The following is a 3,064-nucleotide window of genomic DNA, read 5'->3' as shown; positions in this document are numbered from 1 at the left end:
CAGTCCAGAGCAAGGAACCATCACAAAGTCGCAATCTTTGATGGCTCTGTGTATACCCCCTAAAGCGAGTGGAGTACGCCATACGACCAGAACTGCAACAGCACAAGCCTCACCAACTGTCTAACTAAAAAATCTGACTCCTCCTAAAAATTCGCTCAGCCTGAACCACCACAGAGACCCACCGCTTACATAACTGGTCCTTCACAGACCAGCTTCCGGCTTGATCTCTAGCTTCTTGTGCTGTTGATATATCAGTGCTGATTATCAGTGTCTTGCATCTCATCGAACCGGGAAGAAACCACTCAGAAAGAGACAAGTCCAACCTCTTGGGACCATGCTTAAAACACTCATGAACAACCTGGCAACTGTCCACCACACTGCAGCATCATAGTGGTGACACACAACGTATTGTTTTAGTTCCTAAACAGCTGTTTTTGTATGAAAATTTTTTAGATGCATACGTAATAATTTAGTCATGCAATATATTTTTTTTGTCAAAACAAAATCTTTAAATCATTTGAAAAAATATTTATTATTGTATTTTGACTCATTAATCGTACTCATATTATTACTGTTATTATTATATAATTAGTTTTGTAGTTCAGGACATTAGTTTGAGTCTGGTTAATAGGAATGTTTTGGTGGATTATTAATTTAGTTTATTTAATAATAATAATTATATTATTCATCTATATAAAGTCAAAGTTAATTTTTTGAGATGCAGGCGTATTCATTTATACATGTCATGCATTGCTTTGAAAACAATTTTTTTTTTTCAATCAGTTGAAATTTTTATTTGTATTTTTGATTTAATAATTTTATTTTATTTTATTGTAACTATAATTTTTCATATTTTTTTCCTTGTTTATTAATGACATTAGGTTTCGGTCTTTATTAAAGGAAAGTTTAATTAGGTTGATTAATTATTAATTTTATTATACTAGACTCTTATACATTTTATTTGGGAGTCAGACCTTGCATTAATATCAATTTGTCCATATACTTGTCATATGTCGGCTGCGTTGCTGTCAAACTAAAATTGGGGTGTGGTGTGCAAATCAGTGTAGTTGAAAATGGTGTTATTTTAGCATTACAGGTTCTGCAGGGGGTTCCTTTTTATATTATTTAGTTTTTTCTTTCCTCTTCATTTGTCAACAAAACAAGTTTTTTTCTTTTGTATTTTCATGACATTAGGTTGAACTTGCTCTAAAATGTTTGGTTCATTATTATAAGTGTAAGTGTATAAAAAAAAATCAGGATATATAATAAAAAAGACATATATAATCACTTCAACAATTCCTCTTTTGAATGGGCAGGCTTATAATGTATTAATGTGAAATAAATGCTTGTCAACCAAAAATTATTCTAATCAATATGATTATGTATATAATATAATATAATATCATATATTTCATATATTATATTATGAAATATAACTAATCAATCAATATAATTTTTTCTTATTTTTCAAATTGTATTTACAATTTCTATTTAAATTTTATTTTTATTTTTTCACATTTCTTTCTTTTCTCTAACCATGACCTAGAATTAGCCTGCTGTAATAATTTGTTTAATTGTTGTGGTGCATTTTTGTTATTTTTAGAAATATATACAGATTCTTCAATATGTCGGTATGATGTTCATATTTCACATATGTTCACATCAGGCTTATTTCATTTATTCCTGTCATATAATTGCTTGTCAAGCTGCCTCCTTGCTCTTCGATTCTGTTGCTCTCTGGGCCGCTGTGTAAAAATTCGATGGTGTTTGCAAAACGTGTCCGGTTCAAAGCCTGCTCTCGGGTCATGATCTCTATCTCGTCCTTCAGCTCAGCCCGTGACAATCTGAGGAGCGTGACATAGAGCCACATTTGGTGTTCAATCTTGTAAATCTAGTCCCTTCACCATACAAGACAGAGATGCATTTACCAAACAATTAGATCACTAATCAATTCCCCCTGCAATGTCTCACAACATGCTCTAATCTGATTGTGTATCAAAGTAAGTTCGGAGTTCAGAATAACGTCACAGCTCAGAGCGAGATCCATGACTCAACTGTGCATCACATCACCTCTTGTGAATAATAAACCACTACAGTAAACTACATGGAGTTACAGACACGCGCCTAGGACCCTTGAGAGCATTCCCTCGGTTTGTGTTTTTGCTCATCTAAACAGCAGAACTGCAATCCAGTGACGTTAGTGATATAAAGGCAAACTGACTGAAAATGGGGGGGACTTCCCTTTAATCAGTTTCTGGTCTTATGTGAAGATTCATCATTACATGTTTTCTGTCTTCAGTCTTTTCAACCATTTGCTGTATAAAATGATTTGCATATTATAGTATTTTATGTTTTTTGTTATTTTATTTTATAATAAATTTACATAAAATTATATTATAATACATTAATTTATTTTAAAATCATATATTATAATATTTTATTTTTGTTTTTTTTTATTTAAGTTATATTGTTTTATTTTAGAGTATGTATTATTTCCTAGTATATTATATAAGATATTATATTTGTGTTATATTATTATAAGTTATATTGTATTTTTATTATATTTATTTTTTAATTATACTCTTGTATTATATGATTTAAGTTCTAATTTGTTTGTGTGTTTTTAATTATGTAGTATATTATATTATATTATATTATATTAAGTATATTATATTATATTATATTATACAAATGTAAAATCGTCTGTTAATTTAAAGGTCACTTTATGCCTTTTATTTTATTTTATTTTGATTTCATTTAAATTTGATTTCGATTAAAAAGTTAGCTTATGAACTTTCCAGAAGTCATACATATTTATTTTATATACATTTTTGGGGGGGGGGGGGGGGGGCATCTCACAGAGATTTTAAGAAAGTTTATTCCACCCATAGTTAAAGCGTATTGCTCACACAAATCCTATAGGGTCCACAATGATAGCATCAAACCCTCAAGATTAATTGGCTGAGAATGCAGTTCTCTCATCTTTCATGAAACGAAGGAGGAGAAGCGGCTTTCCTGGAGAGATGGATGAGGTCGTTGGTGTCCCGATGCTCTGGTACTGGTC

Source organism: Cyprinus carpio, chromosome A17 (genome assembly GCF_018340385.1).
Source record: "Cyprinus carpio isolate SPL01 chromosome A17, ASM1834038v1, whole genome shotgun sequence".
In the NCBI taxonomy this organism is placed as follows: Eukaryota; Metazoa; Chordata; class Actinopteri; order Cypriniformes; family Cyprinidae; genus Cyprinus; species Cyprinus carpio.
Note: the sequence above shows the minus strand (reverse complement) of the source record.